Source organism: Melozone crissalis, unplaced genomic scaffold, assembly GCF_028551555.1.
Source record: "Melozone crissalis strain CALT ecotype California unplaced genomic scaffold, PUWL_Pcris_2 ptg000016l_1, whole genome shotgun sequence".
Lineage (NCBI taxonomy): Eukaryota > Metazoa > Chordata > Aves > Passeriformes > Passerellidae > Melozone > Melozone crissalis.
In genome coordinates this window covers 52,813,141-52,831,683 of record NW_026535794.1, presented here as the reverse complement: position 1 = coordinate 52,831,683, position 18,543 = coordinate 52,813,141, and the positions used below count along the sequence as shown (strand labels likewise).

Here is an 18,543-nt window from a genome sequence, read left to right as displayed (position 1 = left end):
GTATCCATGGTTGGATATGTCCTTCCAGAGCTATTTTTAAGAGGCAGCACTTGACTCAAACGAGGCTCTGCTTGTCTCTCCGTGCCTTGGTTCAGTCCCTACCCACAGCCCCCATCCCTTTCTTCTCTCAGGACCACTCCCAGATAGTGCACCCCTGATTCCAGTCACAGCTCTGCTTTATAATACAGCTCAGGGAAAGACAGAGGAGGAAGAAGAGAACAAATGATGATTGATGATTGATGACTCAGACTAACTAGAGAATGTGCTTAAAGCAAGTTTGTTTCACCAATGGCAGTGCTTTGCTGTTTGCTTTACCCCTTCCAGACTAGGTCATCCCAATTCCTTTCCTCCATTTAATAGTGACATAACAAAGTAGCCAGGAAGAAGCTGTCTCACCTATCATAAAAATACAGTACACAGTAATCATAGGAGGCTGCTGTTCGAGACAAAGCCATGACCTCCACATTTAAGAATCTGCTGGTCTGTAATTCTGAAGAATGCATTTATTAGCAAAATCCTGTTTTTATAAGCTGCAAATCAAGACACGGCTTCCTTCAGCACTGTACCAGATTTCTGAATCATGAACCCTGTAGTGCATGAGATTTTGCTTTAGAAATAAAATTGCTTGCTCAACTGCAGAACACTTCAGTTCAGCCTTCTTTTTCTACAACTACTGCTTAGTCTTAAACCAGAACTAAACAGCCCTGGAATTATACATGCACTTTAAGTCCTCTTAGTATCTACCAGATTCAGTACAAACACATAATGATGAGTATCTAAGTCTGATATCTGCTTGATTAGCAGCATTTTCAGTATCTGGCTACTTTGCAACACTTGGCAGCTAAGTAATGCAGGTCTAGCACATAGTCAGACGTGGATTTTTTTGGTTTGGGTGGTGGCAGTACTAGAGGTTTCCCAGATATCCCTTATTTCAAAGCAGGAAAAAAACAACAATGGCCAGCTCTGTACCAAACCACAGGTCAACAGATTTCAATGGTCCAAGGTTAAAATTGGCCTCCAGCTAGCTGCACAGACTTATCCCATAGGTATAAACCAGGAAACTTTTAAACCTTAAAAATAGATACAGTTATGTGACTTACTCTTGTAAAAGGATTTTAATCATACACATGAACACTAGAGACTTTCCCCCTTTGAAATGTTTGTGTCTGACACTTTCCCTAAAGCACAGCAAGTCTGTGTTTTTCTCTCTTGCACAGGCTGTGGGTTGAGTTTTGTATTCTTTTTCTTTCACAAATCAAGCTGTCAGCAGCACGGGAAGTAATTCTGTAACTGGGACACGTAAGAGCTCTGTTCTGAGACTGCATTGCTGCCCCCACTAAAGTCACCCTTGGAAACAAGAGCACTTGAGAATATCTTAGCACACACTGAAAGGCTTTTTGCTATGGTTTATTTAGCTGAAAAGGAAAAACATAATTCAAGGGAAAAGCTCCAGAGCTTAGAGATACTAACAGTTTGCAGTCTCTTCTGAGCTTCCTGCTACTACAGGCCACAACCTCTAAAGAGCACTGTGTTTGAATATCCATTTCTGTGGGGACTGCTTTTGAGCTGGGTAATAAACCTAGTTTTCTTGGACTGATATGAAAGCTAAACAATCATACATGCTCCTCTCCTACTACACAAACACTCCCAAAACTAAGGGAGTCCAGTCCGATACCAAAGGGCCACACTATGCACAGCTGACTGCTACATGAATTGCTTTAGCCAGCTATTCACTTCTTCCTCTGCTCCTCACTGACTGCCCCATGTCATAGCTCCTAGGTGTTCTCTCCACATGTCCAGGCTCCAGCCCCAGCAGATCCATCCCATCTGTCCCCATGATGCCACATCTAGCCACCACAGCCCAGGGGGCCCAGTTTACCTAACCTCTAGCTCCTGCCTATCTGCACCATCAGATGCACTGTGCTTACCCAGCCCAGCCATGCAATGAGCAGTGCAGCTGCACAGCCACCAACCTGCCAGCACACATGTGGCAGACCACTGCTTGGCAACTATTAATCACATATTGCATAAGAAACAGTCCCTTAATGCAGGCAAGTCTTTCCACTCCCAAATCATGTAAAAGACATAAAAGCTTTTGGCCATGCAGAAAAGTGAACAAAATGAGTGGTAATTAACTCTCATGACTACAAAGGCTAACAACTTCGGCACTTGCAAAGGGGATCAGAGGCAGCTGAGCTGAGAAGGAACTGTAGCAGAACAAGTATTTGCCTGGGAGCAAACACTGCCTGAGTGCTTATTTTAGAATGAATAGTCATGTTTGCTAACTAGAGCTAACTTTTGAACAAATAGCTCACGTTACAGCATACCGAGGTACACTAGATGCATCCTTTGATGTACTAACCGACAACCTACTACTGATTTTTTTCAGAAATTAAAAAAACCTCACAATTTATCTTTCATTCTGGGTTTTGGAACAGTCTTTTCACAGATTAATGGAAACGTACCTAAAATGGATTTAATCACTGCAGCATGAGATACTTATATTCAGCAAGAGCATGTGGTTTGCAAAGGGAAAAAAAAAAGAACCAAACAAAGTTTTTTCTGTAAATCAAAACGTGTGACTGTTCCTCACTATCTCAGGACAGGCAAGTTTTGGTGCACTACATGTCCTTGGTGTTTCTGACCTTTCAGCACAAGTGCAGCCTCTAAGCACCAGGATCTGGTCTGCTGTTCAGCAGCATACTATGCAGCCTGACACACCCTTCATGCCACTTACTTAAAATACCAGTGTGGACAGCTAATATGACTCCCATGGTTGTCAAGAAGTAGGAGAAGAGAGCTGGGATTTGGGGAGTGATTTATAAAGCAGACAAAATTCATCCTAGAAACCTTAAGTAAAATGTGTTCTGATTATTACCATGAAAATAAACACATCTCATCTGGAAACATGTGAATTCAGGAGTAAAAATTTCTTTTCTACATGAACTACTTCACACTTGTCATAAACTTAAGGGATTTGACAGGGATTGAAGATTCACTTGTCAGCTGCTATGTCCTTTAATTAGCTTCCTAACATCCATACTGACTGAAGCAGTATGTTCCCAATTTAGCAAATCAAGCTGTCTCTGTCCAGGTTTCACTGTAGCTCTGAAGACCTGAAAAGAGCACTAAATGCAGTGATTCTTCTGTCCCCTAGCAGACATAATCTACTATTTAAATTTTCTTCTGTCCTGGCTTTTGTGGAATGGACAACAGAAGTATTAACCTAAATTCCAGAAGCTGTATAAAGCATGCATGGCTCTTCACAATCTTTTGAGAGAAATTCACATATGAAAACCCACAGCTCTGCTATGACCTGTTCTTGTATCTCCTATTTTACTTCAGGTCCGCAGGAAACTTCACCACATACATTCATTCACAACTTCACATCCACACCATAGTTAGGTATGGATGGCCTTGTTTGCAAAGCACTTGACAGGACTTAGGGGTTCACTGCCACAGACAACTCAGACCCCAACTGTTTAACCCAGGAAAAATTTCTTCACCCCTGTTTTGCATTCCCACCTGTAATGTGGAGATGGTAAAATTCTTCAACCTTTCCAGCTAAATATTCTTCTACTTTTTAAATGGTACACTTCTTAGGACAGAGGATCAACCACATACTCACCCAGAACCCAGCACAAATTACTCTTTAATTTAACTCTTTGGGATCTCTGGGCAATAATCAGCCCCTAAGATGTTAACCAGCTTTTGTTTAACAGCATTTTTAAAGTACAAACCAACTGAAAATCAGACCAGGCAGATTCTCACTTTGGATCATTAGGTTTACCTCGTTTCCATCCTCCTGTCTTTCTATGCTCTGGGTGATTCCAGGCAAGTTTCTTGCTGGTCTCTTACACTTATTTTTGCCATCTTACACTGTTGGAGCCATGCAAGAAACTGTAATAACAATACTAACTGCTCAGCTTTGACAGGACAGAGCTATTTTTACTGGATTACTTTTCTGGCAAAGGATTTAAAGCACCAAATGATTTGACACCTGTAATTTTATACTTGGAATAACAGAAGGTATTCATACTTCTTTTGTAATGTAAGATAAAAGCAAACACTACATATGTTCTCATTCCAGTGCTGCTGTCTGACAGCTATTTGCCCAAGGAGAAAAAATTACTGTTACATTACAGAATATGTGGAAAAGTAAAAGCTATGGAAAAGAAATCATTAAATAGCTAACTTATTCCCCTGCTAGCACTAGACTGTTCCCTGCAGCATGTTTCAGAGTGTTTTGTCCAGTCTGGTTTTACAAGTTTCACGTTACTTTCATTTATATATTTAATACAGCACGGAGTCCAATGTGGTTTGTTGCTGCTTATTTTCCTTGTCTTTCAACTACAAGACTCAGTGCTAGACCAGCTGTTCATATAGAGTCAGCTCCAAAACTACTGAAAAAATATCTGGACTCTTTCCACTGACTTCAACAGGCTTTGGATCAGGCTCAGGAAAAGACGACGAATACATTTCATGTAAGACTAAGCAGGGTAGAGTCAGCAAAGTATAAAGAGGATTAGCTGTGTGTGATCCAAAGGCACGTTACCCTGCGTGCTGAAATGCCTGCCTAGCACACTTTCACTTTCATGGAGACAAAGGGCCAGATTTGTTTCTGGGGCTCTGCTAAGTCAATGCTACCATGCAAGGAGTGAGTGGGATCTCGAATCCACCCAGTTAACCTCATTACAACTGGGATTTCCCTAAACTTCCCTAAACTAGAGGTGAGAAAATTTATTTTCTAAAATTGCAAAAGCAGTAAGCAAATCATAGAATAGTGGAACGGTCTGCGTTGGAAGGGACCTTAAAGGTTGTTTAGTTCCAACCCCTCCACTCCTTGCCATGGGCTTTTTGCTTTTCAGTTAAGTTTGGGTCTTTAGAGACCCTATGGAATGAGTATCAGGAAAAACACAATGGATCTTGTCTCTGTCAGGGAAGGACAAACTCTCTTTTACTTCAGAACCTAAAATGGCTCATATTTGGTTTAAGACACACATACCTAGACCTTCACTTTCTGTCACCGAAACAGATGGGCAACCCCACACCAATTCATGCATATTTTATGGAGCAGTGATACTACAACATCTCCCCACTGTGCATGCTTTGAGAGCATGACTTCTGAAAGCTAGAATGCCTCTTATCAGGGATTATTCTACCAGTGGGGGATTTATTCTGAACAATACCATCAAATGAAGATGATGGTGAGCAGTTATTCTTCCCACCCTTTCTCAGTTCACAGCAAAACATGTCAGTGTTAGGGATGTTCTCAGCTGCTGAGAATGCTTTAATCAACCACTTTTTTTCTGCTCCTTCTGTTCCCTAGGGACAAGGGACTTCATGGCAACGCTTTGTTGTACAATGTGTACAGTTATAACCTACACTAAAATGATGCCATTAATGAACAAACACTGGGGGTGTGTGTGTGTCAAGCAGATGAGAATGTTCTTTTGATCTTCTGAGCTCCACCACTGTGGCAGACGGGTGTCTGAACTGCTTTATTAATGCACTGAAGTCTTCCATCATTTCTCAAACAATACTGAGGGAACAATCAGAATTTCATCATATTGTGATTTTATGTTCTACCAGTTCAAATCTAGCTATAAGGGGAAAAGGGGGGGAAAATTATTTCTTTAGTTCTTAATTTTCCAGGGGGGTGGGAGGAATATTTCATGTGCTTGACACTCTGAGGCAGCCAACAGAAGCTTCTCAAATTTCTGTTTAATTTCAAAGCAGTTTCAACAAAACATGGGAGGTGTATTTAGCTTTAGGTAAAATTTCAAAACTAATTCAACAGAGCAAGATAATGGATTCAAAGTACTTTTGAGGATAACACTGAATCAGAATAAGCACGTTCAAAAATCATAAAGGTTTATGAACATGATTATAGCAATGGTTTTAGCCTCCAACATATGAATAGCAGTGAAAAACAACTCAACTGGTGCGAGGCCACTGAAAAATATGAAAGAAAATTTATATACAAATGCCTGTAGGAAAGCAATGTAGAAAATCCTTGATAACCCTTCTAAATATATTACTCTAATGTGGTGGTGTGACAGAAAACTGAATCCACCCAAATTTTCCCAGACTGAATGATATTTCCAAGGAGTAGAGAAAAAGAGGCCATGTAGAACCTCTGTTCTGTAAACAAAACAAACCAAATTACCCCTTCACAGGCAGCTAAGTTGATCTATCAAGTCCCTTGCAAAAGTGAGAGGTCAGGTCTCTCAATCTCTTTGCCATTCTCTCAGCTGCACTTGCAACATCTCAGTACCCCCCTGATCATAGAATGACAGAAATCATTTGGTTTGGAAGGGACTTCAAAGATCACCTAGTTCCAACCCCCCTGCCATGGCCAGGGATGCTACCCACTAGATCAGGATGCTCAAGTCCCACCCAATCTGGGTTTGAAAACTTTCAGGGATTGGGCATCTCTCTGGACAACCTGTTCCAATTTTTTAACATCCTCACAGTAAAGAATTTCTTCCTAATATCTAATGTAAACCCACTCTCAGTTTAAAACTATCCCCCTTTGTCCTATCATCACAGGCCCTTGTAAAAAGTCTCTCTCCAGCTGTTTAAAGGTCTCCTTTAGGTACAGGAAAGCTGCTGTAAGGTCTCCCTGGAGGTCTCCCTCTCTAGGCAGAACATCCTCAACTCTCTCAGCCTGTTGCCACAGGAGAGGTACTCCAGTCCTTTGAGCATCTTCATAGCTCTCCTCTGGATTTGTTCTAACAGGTCCATGTCCTTCTTATGTTGGACAAAGCATTTTACATAAGATCTCATGAGAACAGATCAGAGGGGCAGGATCCCCTCCCTGGCCCTGCTAGCCACACTGCTTTGGATGCAGCCCAGGACACGGTTGGATTTTTGGGCTGCAAGTGCACATTGGGTCATGTCAAGCTTCTCATCTAGCAACACCCCCAACTCCTTCTCCTCAGGGCTGCTCTCAATCCATTTTCTGCCCAGCCTATTTGTGCTTGGGATTGCCCCAACCCATCTGCAACACCTTGCACTTGGCCTTGTTGGACTTCATGAGATTCACACAGGCTTACCTCTCAAGCCTGCCAAGTGTCATCACTTCCCTCCACACCTCACAGCTTGGTATCATTGGCAAATTTGCTGATCCTCTACTTCATATCTGTCATTTAGTCAGCTATTTATCTCACTGCACCAGAGAAAGCTACCCACCTTCCTGCTGTTTTTCTTCCAGGCTAATAGGTCAAAGTGGCTAATTGAGAGATCCAACACATGTCAGAACCAGGGCACGGTAAGCAGCAGAATCACCAAGACCAAGGACTCCTGAGGAGAGAAAAAAGACTGCCATGTCTCTCTTCTGTGCAAACTGAAATTGTCTGAGGGTGTCTCATGGAATAACTGTCTTATTGCAAGGACTTGTTATTACAAGGGAAGGAGGAATTGACAGGAGAAGTAGAACAAGGATCCTGTTCTTTGGAGGACTGTGTATATCAGGGTGCAAACTAGAAAGGTAGAAATCCCATAGGTCAGCACAGGATTTCATGGGTAGAAAAAACTGTGTATATATGCATATATATGTGTATATATGCAGCAGCTGCAACACACAGGAGCAGGACATGTATAATCCATATGCAAATAACTGTGTAGTTCCCCATGAAAGAGTGGGCCTGACTGCACAGCCACGTCTACATCAAGTCTGCTGTTTCTGATGTGCTGCACTTCATATGCAAGGCTGGACAGCACAGCACACACACAGAGCTGCTCCTGTGAGGGGCTTCATGTCCTGTAACTGCTGTGTGTGCTCACAGTGCTCACATCCAGAGTTCCCAGGCAAGCAGCAACCAGCTCAGAAGAGTCTTCTCTCTCCAGATACCACACATCTGGAAAGCCCAGACAAATTTATGAAGCCCTCAAAATATGCCTAAATATGATTTCCAGGTGCAAAGAGTAAATGAGCCTGGGAAAAAGGAAGCCTATAGCATCTAGGAAGATCTTTGCTACCTGCACAAAAGCAAACACAGGACACCAAAAGTTTAGGAACACCTGTTCTGATGAAGTGAAGGCAGGGCTGGAGCTTAAGTCTCAAATTCTTCCCCTGTCTTCTCTACTGACTTCATTTACCACAATTGCATTTGACAATTCATTTGAGAGGACATGCTTTCACATAATGGAAATACAAGAGATGTCTTGAATTTCAGTTTCACAAATGTGCCTGTTACTGATGCCATTACAAAAGCTGCATAGGGAACTTAGTCAGGTCTAGACACCCAGGAAGAAAATAACTGTAAACAAGTAAGAGGCTATTCACTAAGATGAGAATCCACCCTTCTCTCACCTTTAAATGGCATTGGCTTACAAAATTAATTACTTACACGCCTCTCAGAGATGCAGTACTTAATTAATATATGTTAACTGCTTTGCAATTCTGATGGAAGACGCCATATTATTGTGCATAATGATTAATACAGTGTAAAAGTGATGCCATTGGTGTTACTCAAGCAGAATGCTGAAAAGATATCTATTCAACTGCTGATTTAAAAAGGGGAATGGAGATGGAAAAGGTTTAGGAAAGCTAATTAAAACTCAGCCTAGAGAAAAAACAAGAAGTGGGAAGGAGAGGAGCTAAAACATTTTTCAGAGGTATTTACTGTGTGATGTGCATTAATTCCTGCAAAACTGAAATGTAAGTGCCTACAGCAAAATCCTGGCTCCAATCAAGTACACGGAAAATGTTTCACTGACTTCAGTGAGGTGAAGATTGTTAGTTTTTGTCATCATTTCCAGCAGATGCATCCCATATGCAGGTTTTCAACTTTGCCCAGTTCCTTGTTTATAGTTTAGGTTCAGGAAATAACCTCATCAAGCTCAGGCATGCTCACCATGTAAAGGCAACTGCTCAGCTTTTAATCTTTCTACTACATCCTACACTTGGAGTAAACCTTTCCATACTGTTAATGAACTTGGACTTGAGCTACCTATTTAAGTTGGTGGCAAAACTCCAATTAAATGGAAGCTCTGTGGAGATCACTGTAGATTTAGTAATAAATGTGGGAAGCAAACATCCTGTGTTTAACAGTGTTAACTCATTTACTCAGAAGCCTGTGGAATTTTGACTGCAAAATCAAACCAAATAAACAAATCCATAAACTCTCAAAGTAACAGAAATTCAGGCAATTTATTTTTTTAAGCATTAGTCCTTCATACCTAACAAGACTTGTTTCAGAGAAACAAGTTCCTCACCACTTCTGGATAAGGCAGAGTTAATTCAACTGAAAGCTTTGCACCTGTGAGACTCAAAGAAGAAAGCTTAAAAAGAGTAGCAAGGGAGAGGTACCAGAATTTGAGAGAAGGTACCTGTGAGCTTCTAGCATTAAGAGTAATTTTAAAGCAAAAGCCTACAGCTACTTTAGGTAGGAAACTAAGTGAAAATCTTCTAGGCCTCAAATTTTGATATATTTTTATGTTTGACAAGGATTGAAGACTGTTATGTGGTATATATGGGGATCTTGGCAAGCTATTAATTACCCTTTTCCAAGTGGTGTGTGATGGCCTCCATCTTCTCAATGTACTCCTATTCAGCACAGGAAATCTTAGAAGTACTATTTATTCTGAAGCACCTGTTAAGGTGGGCTCTCTAACCATGCTACGTGTAGAAATGTTGTACTACAGCACTTGTAGAGCAGTTTTGTGTCTATGTAACTGCTAGACCAAATGTAGTGATCAAGTTGCACACAGCAGCTCTCCCTTTCACTTGTGCTAGCATGCTGTATGTTTTTAACTGGATTGCAGGCTCTGGAGCACGTAGGCTTGTAGTTTTCTCTCTCAGTGCTTGTACAGCTGTGTCCACAAATGTATCTGTCCAGTAAAATCCAAGGAAATGTTCCTGGATGCCAGGATTAAGCTTAGCTAGCTGCAGTCTAATAACTCACATGCAGCTCACATTGTAGTTCTAAGTGCTGACAGTTGCTTTCCAGTCCTACTGGAGCAAGCAACATCATTCTTCCATCCAAACTCAGTAGTCAAAATGTGTTGGTGTATGAACTACATCATGTTGCTGCTCTCAGGATCCTAAGGAGAGATGGTATTAAGGTGCCAAGGCAAAAATTCAAGCCTAAAGATTTTATTGGCTAGAAGATATAAGTGTGATAAGTAATGCAAAAACAGTGCTGTGTCACTTTTGTAAACAGGTAGTCTGTGTCTCCTTCCTCAGAATGCTCATTAATAAGGTACATTAATAAGACTGCTAAAAGAGTGAAAAGGAGCGCTGTGAGGTCTTTTGGGACTGTTGTAGACTTCTGTTGGATCAAATTTCCTTATGGATATTCCTACTTCTTATGGGTCTTCCTTCTGGGGGAGTTCAAGAGGTCAATTTTAATTATTTTAATGCTAGAGTGGATTCTTTTAATTACTGCTGGCTATGTCTATATCAGGAATAAGCAGGAGTCTGCAAATGAAAATACCTGATGCTGAGGGCTGTGTTCCCACTCTGGGTTCTGTGTGTGTGGTTGATTTAGGTTAGCTCTTGCCTACCCTCACCATTGAGTTGTGGAGAGTTGTGGACTTTACCACCATTGAGTTGTGGAGAGTGTTGAGCATTCACTGGTGGTGCAGCCTCTGATGACCCATCTGAGACCTTCGTGTTCAAGTCCAAGTGCAGTACATGGGGACAATCTGCTTCAAACCCATGCTCTTGGCTCTCACTCATTTAACATCATCAAAGTGAGAATGTGCACTAGTGCTGGTGCACAGATCAACACCTGTCAGACAGTCTGGGAGATTACTGTTGCCATTAATGAACTTAACCCACAACTGGAGAAGGCACACAGGGATGTGGAAGATTTCTATCTCTTTGTTAGTTAATGGGAGAAGCTTACAAAGCCAATCTTCAAAGCAGACACAGCAACAGATAGGAAAAAACAAAACATTCCCTCTTCACTTGCCTCCAGTCTGATCCATAAGAGGTCTAATATCATGATGGCAGAATACATTTTGATGTAATGGATAATTTGGCTTACAATGTTTAATGTAGTGATCAAATTAACAGCAGGACTTTTTATTTGGTGAAGGGAGGGGTAAGAAAGGCAGGGCAAAGCCTCTATTATCTGCTGTGCACTGAAGACATGCAGAGTACTCTCAGAGAGCCCTGGAAATAGGGACTTTGTATTTTAGCTGGTGGTATGCTATGCAAACACTTAGTGAAAACACTTAAACACCAAGAAAAGCAAATTACTCTGCCCTGGGGAAAGGGGGTTGGGGTGGTTAAATTCAACTACTATTACTGCTGTGCAGTTATTAAAAAACCACCACTGCACCACAGCAGATGAAAGGGTTCTGTCACTTACAACATTCTAATACCAGAAAGGATCCTCATAACATTCTAAAAGACAAATGTCACAATAAAATACCTGGTGATGCTTTTTCAAGTTGCTCACAACAGGGAAAAGACTTCTGAACTATGCTGAACTGATGAGTTGAAATTTTACTAACATATTCCAATATTCTTGTGTATCAGGCGGCTTTTCGGAAGTATACTCTCAAGAACTTTCTACTCCAATATGCTGAGTAGAAAAAAGTAAAACTGCATCTCCAAGAGGTTAGCTCCCACACCAGCCTGATGGTCATATAACTGCTCCTCCCAGAAACTGAGACATAATATAGCCTTTTTCTGCAACCTCCTCAGTTATGCAAAATCACCACCCAAAACTGTAGACTGAGTCACTAACAGCAGTACAGAGAAATAGAAAAATCCAGCTAGTGCCTTTCTTCCCCCACTCCCCTCCCACTTGCTTGAATATGCAAGCATTTCAAGGTAGGTATTCACACACATCACTTGCTGACTTCTGTTTTAGTGGCACTTGTACAGCTGGGAGTTGGACAAGCAGAGGAGCCTACACACAGAAGTTGTCTAGAGCTGATGCAGCCACCCTTCAGAGCTGTGCCTAGAGTCTCCTCCTAATGTGCAGAACCACAGGCTGGGCTGCTCCCAAACCATCCTCTGAGGGCTGTGCTGCAGCCTGGGTAAGGCAGCACAGGCAAATGGAGGCAGCTGCTGTGCAACAGCAATGCTCACACAGGGGGAGCTGGGCTGCTTAACAGGCAAGATGCAGTCACCTGTGCTGGCTAAAGCTATGAAGAAAAGCCAAGTGCTCTTCTAACAGCCACATTGCTTAGGGAGGGTGTGAGGGGGCCCATCTCTTTGTGCGAGCTCCAACTCTCAAGGTGCCTTAAGTGTAGCGAAAACAACCCCCAGCATCGGCTCTTCTTCCTGCTTGATTTTATGTTGTGGTCACAGCTGCAAAGGTAAGGATGTTATTTTGCTCCTCTGGCATTGAGTCAAAACCCAGAAGTTTGTGTTAGAAAAGTGGTCTGGAAAGTACTGTGCTAACAGACATGCAAAGCCTCTGACTTCTGGGGAATAACCAGCTTTGAAGTAAAATACATTCAGCAATAATCCATGCATACTTCATTAAGTTCAGAACTGCAACAGCAAAGTACTACTTAGAAAAAGCTGTAAGATAGTAATGAAGGCTTTGGGGTTTATTTTTATTTTTAATCCCAAAAGCTCCTTATCTCCCTTCTCCATGTTTTTTCATTCAATTTACAGTAGTCTAAGTTAAAGCTCATCTAACAAAAAAATGACACATTAAGTTCAGCTAACCTCTTCACCCCCCTGCTCTCGATGAGAATCCTTTCTTCCCTGGGGAGTAAATGCAACAACTTTACATTGGTACATTGCTTGTTTAAGATAACTTTCCTTTGCACTTTGTTTAATGGAATTTGGCTGGTCTGGGATATTTCAGCACTTAAATAACTGAGATAGTGAGGGCAGCAATTTTGCCAAGTCTTAAATAGCACAAGGATCTCTAGGCAGAAAGGTAGTATTTTGTTATCTTTCAACATGCAGTCATCTTTCTCTACCACACCCTCAGTCGAGTTTAAGAACCCTTGACAAGGGTTACTGCACGATATGAAACACCAGTTTACTGTTCAAATTTGAGTCAAAGCTGAGACTCAAAACAAAGAGTAGCTGCAGCTTAACACTGGATTTAGGTGCAGGTCTGAGAAGCTGCTGTTGGAATGGGGGTGCTCGTGACACTTATCCCATCCTCCTGCTGGGCTGTGCAGCTGCAGTGCATGCCGTGTCCAGAAAGCCTTGATGCACTGCAAAAACCAACTTTCAAAAAGCCAGCTGAGCCCTCAGCCTGATGCAAGAGGTACAGCACGATGTACAGCTGGGCGGTGGAACAGGGCCACCTCGCTGTCGCAGCCTGCTATTACTCCAGCCTTTGAGGCTGTACTGGGGATTTCTGAAGTTTGTTTCTGCACTTCATCAAAGAAACTGACTCTAAAAGAAGCAACCCAGGCCACTCTCATACTTCAAGTTACATGCTCGCTTCTTGCATTTAGAGTTCATGTAAATAAATGAGGACAAAGAAACCAGCTAGGCTGGAAAGCAGGAGCAACCAGCCTCACGGATAAGAGGGGATAGGGGATATCATGTTTGCTTCTGTGATCAGAGCAGACTTAAACAGGGAAGTTGCAATTTTTATAAAGAAAGAATCATAGCAATCCCTTTCCTTTGCAGTGTTTGAACATTAAACCTGCTCAAAACAACCTGACTGCTTCACCAGCTGTGCCTGAATAACAAACTAAATCTGACTGTAGATTCCTTACTATGTGCACGAGTCACTGACAACCAACTTGCTTTATGTTCACCTTACAGCCTCACATTTCTGCTGGCTGTGCTCCTGCCACCGAGTTCCCCTCAGTACAGGGCACCGTGGGCCCGTGCCTATGTTAAGCTACAAGAGATCTTTTCTGCCGCAGTTCTGATTACAGTTTGCGTATCAGGTTTTCTTTGTAGCTTGCTAGATACATTTGCCTCGCGCTCCTCTTCTGAAGGCGGCCGAAAAGTATCTTAACTGCAAGTACCATTAAGAGGGCCGGAGAGGAAATGTGCTCAGGCTCTCGGGGTCACTGAGCAAGCCCCTGCCCGCCTCACGGCACCGCTGCCCTCGCCGCGATGCCACCGCTCAGTGTCCCATGTCTGACCCCCGCCGCCCTTGCAGGCGCCCGCCGCTCCCCGCAGTCGCTGCGGAGCTGCTGTGGTCGGGCCCCAACGGCACTCCCCCCGGTACAAACCCCCTCCCGCCTCTTCCCGCCCCGCGGGGCCCCGACCGCCCCCCGGGGCCATTTTGCGCCGGGCCGAGCCCGCCGGTAGGGGCTGCGGGGCTCGCTCGGGTGCGGCGGTGTCGCCGGGAGCGGCGTTGGGGCCCGCCCAGGCCTCGGCCGCCCGTCCCCACTCACGGCAGCCGCGGTCGGCGTCGGGCTCACGCGGGCGCCGTGGGGGCGGCCATTGCTGCGGTGCCGGCGGGGCGCGGCAGGGGGCGATGGCGGGAGGCGCTGCGAACGGCGGCGGGGAGGGGACGGTGTTACGGCCGCTCCTGACTCGGACAGGAGCCGCCGGGATCGCCGAGTCCGACTCCAGGCTCTGCACAGGACAGCTCCAGCAGTCCATGTGCCTGAGAGCGCTGTCCAGGAGCTCCTGGAACTGTGCCAGGCTTAGTGCTGTGACCACTTCCCTGGGGAGCCGGTTCCAGTGCTCAGCCACCCTCTGGGGGAAGAACTTTATTCTAATATCCAACCTAAACCGCTTCTGATACAACTCCAGGCCAGTCCCTCCGGTCGTGTCACCAGAGAAAATCAGTGCCTGTCCCTCCTCTTCCCTTCACCAGGAAATTGTAGACACTGATGAAGTCTCCCCTCACTCCTCTAGGTTGGACAGACCAAGTGAGCTCAGCCACTCCTTGTAGGGCTTCCCCTCACAGCCCTTCGCCATCTTGGTTGCCTTCCTTTGGACACTCTTTAATAGCTTAATATTTTTCTTCTATTGCGGTATAATGTCATGGCAGCGCTGGGGCTGCCTGTGTCTCAAGCAGCATTTTACGAGGGTCCCTCTTCTCAGTGGCAGGGTTGAGGGTTTTCTCAGCCTATGCCTCACCCGAGGTGCCAGATGTCCCCCAGCCATGGCTTCGGCTGCAGGGCGCCTTGTGGGAGGCCTGTGAAGAGACACGCGCAGTCCCCAGGCGGCATTGCTGCAAAGGCTTCCCCACAACCCACATCCCCTTAGTTCCGTGCTGCTCATCCACATCACACCTGAGCTTGCTGCCCAGGATCCAGTCTCTTTTGTGGTGCTCTATTATTATTTTCTCCAGGACAGAGGATACCATAAAACCACTCTTGTGCAGTCAAAATTGAAAAAAATAACAGTGTCTGTCCAGCAATCCCCAAAGAAAATTCTGGATCTAATCTGGCCATCTGATTCCACACAGTGATATTAATATTTAATTTAACCACTGCTGTCTTTAGCTCATCTTCATTCCAGATTTATCCCTCTCCATTGTTCTGTGTAAGCTGTGTCCCTGTTGGAGTTTGTTTAAGCAAGCTGTCCAGCACTGTCCCTGAGCTCAGCACTTAGGCTCTGGTGTTTGTAAAGTGTGTGTGTTAGCAGTGCTGGATTACATGATCCCAAGCCTTGGCTCACAGTTTTGATTCATCTGAAATTAAACTATGAGTGTACCAATAATGTCACAGTGTGTTCCTTAGTGCATCCTACCTGCTTTGATATTCATTGTATGCATTTCCTGGCTGAGTTGAGTCAGGCATTATTCTCAGCGCTGTTGTCAAGCCAGTTTGTTCTGTTATCCAAGTAGCTTCCAGCTTCTTATTTACACCTTTTGCCTTACTGTTGTGATTTAGTGGAATGCTACCTGCTATTTCATTCTCCAAAATAAAACTGTTTCTTCCCATGGCAGGCTTCTAGCAGTTTCTAGTCAACTTCTGCCATCTGAAGCTGATTACATTATTGCATTGCTTTGTTGTTCCTGACAAAAAAAATTGAAAACTATATTGTAGCTGAATTAATTAATATATTTGCTTGGTAGGACTTGTAATACTGCTGGAATTGTGGAAAGTGAGAGTAGGGAGAAACAGTATGGAAAGACAATCAGCAAAACAAAAGGACATGCAGATATGACCAGAAAAAGAGACAATGAGATATACAGAACAAGAAAGGAGTGACTGGCCCAGCCTCTTAGAAGCCTTGTTAAGAGACTGTTTAGTATGCAAAGCTGTAGGTTTTTTTAATTCTTTCCCTCATCCTGCTACTGTCCTTTTCTGCTACTGTCCCCTCTTTGTGGAAACCAGTTGCTGCCTTTACTTTCAGGGTGTCTTGATTCCCACATATCTAATTACTCTCTGAAAAATCTGTTTCATACATTTCTGACCTGAAGAAAGATTTTGGGCCAGAAACTTGTCTTGAGTTCCCATCTGTGCCTGTGTTGGCCTACCTACCCCTCCTGGCCCTTTTTCCTGGTAAATTTGCAATGATGAAAGCTGTGCAATACCCATCCAATATTGGTGAAGCTTTATTGGTACTGAAAGGTACTTATTATTTATAGATACCCCCTCTGCTATTTCTCTCTTACTATGGAAAAAGAGACAGCCAGTGTTAGATACCAGTATTACTATGGCCATGCTGGGGGCCATTTGATGTTGCTTCTTTCTGGGCTGGCATTTCCCCCTGCACACCTGTCACCACCCTAGGGGCCCAAGTCATGCTGGCCACTCATCACAGCCACAAATGACTCTGGCCCCAGAGCACGAACGCCCCTGAGGGTGGCACCGGGCTGGCCACATGTCCCAGACCAGCTGTGCCTGGGCAGCTGCCTCAGCCGTGAGGGATGCAGAGCTGCAGGAGCCCACGGCTCTCTGCCAGCTGCACACCAGAGCTCCCAGCTCCAGCTGGCACAGCCTCAGTGCCTGCCCTGTGCCCTCTCACCAGACAGCCATGCCAGGCCCCGCTTGCTGCTCTGATGGTGGCACTCCTGGCCCCAGTGCTCTCCAAGGGCTTCTCCTGGGGCACCTCCCTGCAGCTTTTCAGTCCCTGCATGAGGCCCAGAGAAAGACCTGGAGGGGCTGCTTACAAGGGCCTGGAGGGACAGCACCAGGGGCAGCAGCTTCCCACTGACAGAGGGTGGCATTAGGCTGGAGATGGGGAAGAAATTCTGGCCTTTGAGGCTGGTGAGGTGCTGGGCCATGCTGCCCATGGAAGCTGTGGCTGCCCAGTCCCTGGCAGCGTTCCAGGCCAGGTTGGATGGAGCTTGGAGCAACCTGGCCTGGTGGAAGATGTCCCTGCCCTTGGCAGCAGGGTTGCAACAAGAAAATTTCTAAGGACCCTTCCAAGCCAAGCCATTCTGTGATTCTGGAATCAGAGGGGCTGGGGGCACCTGGGCTTAATTGCTGGTTAGAACCAATTCAGCAGTGTAAGTTTGATTGAGTTCATGGAGACTGTTCATGAGCCCAGATTCCCAGTGTGTGACATTTACCAATACTATAGGTCTGGCTGAGATCAAGAAAGTCTTGCATGCTCCAGATTCTGCAAGACTGCATTTTATTGAAACAACAGCACAGCAGTTTCTTGCTTGCCAGTCATACATACACTAACTGTGGAGTGTTAATATGTGTCTAAACAGATAGTGACATGATATACATACTAACTTTATATTGTTCTATACACACTAAATTTATATTGTTCTATTATCATATTTATTACGATGATTTTTTAATTATATAACATTTTATGTGTTTAGTAAACATTTAATTATAAATATAATTTATTCTGTGTAATTATATAGGAATTAGATAGAATTGTTATTTTATTTCATTTCCATTTTATATATTAAATTATTGTTTTGTATTAAATACAATATGTGTATAATATATATTTTATACATATATCTGTGTAATAAAAATCTTGCCTCTTATAAATGCAGTAACTACAGAGTATTAATACTTATCACAACAGGTAGTGACATTATATATGTGCTATTTATTTTCATAAAATAATATGACAATTTATAAACCATCACTATAATATGTATCTATTAAAACACATCTGTTAATAAAAATAATTGTAGTTTTATATACACACTATAGTTATATATACATATATGTATCTGCCTTTGTATCCCATTCATTCCTGTCTTTGTCATGGCACTAAAAGCTGGTTCTCTGCCACCAGCTGCAAGCCTCATGGGCACATGCATCCAAAGGAGAGCCCCAAGGCTGGTGGAGTGCTGGGAACACAAGCCCTATCAGGAACAGAGCTGGGGTTGTTTGGCCTGGAGAAATGGAGACTCAGATACAACCTTATCACTCTCCACAACTATGTGAAAGGTGGCTGTAGTCAGGTGGGGGTTGGTCTCTCTCTCCAGGCAGCAGCTGACAGAACCAGAGGACACAGTCTTAAGATGCGCCAAATGAAATTTAGGTTGGATGTTAGGAAGAAGTTTTGTACTGAAAGAATGATAAAGTACTGGAATCATCTGCCCGGGGGAGGTGGTGGAGTCACCATCCCTGGAGGTGTTTAAAAGAAGATTGGATATGGCACTCAGTGTCATGGTATAGTTGAGGTGGTGTTAGGGCATGGCTTGGACTCGATGATCTCAAATGTCTCTTCAAACCCAGTGATTCTCTGATTCTGTGATTCTGTGAGCCCCG

The 18,543-nt window shown here is 43.8% G+C and overlaps 1 protein-coding gene across 5 annotated transcripts in view; it reads right to left on the bottom strand.

The window, feature by feature from the left end:
* LOC128935404 (cytochrome c oxidase assembly factor 1 homolog) overlaps positions 1-14,379 on the bottom strand; it is a 51,703-nt gene extending 37,324 nt beyond the window's left edge. For 2 of the 5 annotated variants that reach the window (XM_054273764.1, XM_054273759.1), the window contains exons 1-2: positions 14,290-14,346; positions 7,195-7,305 (exon numbers count right to left, since the gene is read on the bottom strand). The gene's annotated coding sequence lies outside the window, so the exon portion shown is untranslated. Of the gene's footprint in view, positions 1-7,194; positions 7,306-14,289 lie in introns of all 5 variants that reach the window. The other 3 variants (XM_054273760.1, XM_054273761.1, XM_054273763.1) reach the window with 3 other exon arrangements.
* Between the last annotated feature and the right edge of the window lie 4,164 nt (positions 14,380-18,543).